Genomic DNA, 209 nt, shown 5'->3' with positions numbered 1-209 from the left:
TCGCGCACGATGAGCGGCTCGTGATTCTGCTTGGAAGCTTGTCTGATGAATACGATCAGATCGTCAAGATTATCGAGAACACGAGGGACATTGATTTTTTCCAAACCAAGGAGATGCTTCGTCGTGAATACGAATGCATTGCTCGAAAGGAGAAGAGTGAAATCGCATTGAAAGCTACAAGAAATTTCAAGAGCAAGAGTTTCGGTCGA

Source organism: Bremia lactucae, linkage group LG7 (genome assembly GCF_004359215.1).
Source record: "Bremia lactucae strain SF5 linkage group LG7, whole genome shotgun sequence".
NCBI lineage: Eukaryota > Oomycota > Peronosporomycetes > Peronosporales > Peronosporaceae > Bremia > Bremia lactucae.
The sequence above is the reverse complement of the archived record's forward strand: the minus strand, read 5'-3'. Positions refer to the sequence as shown.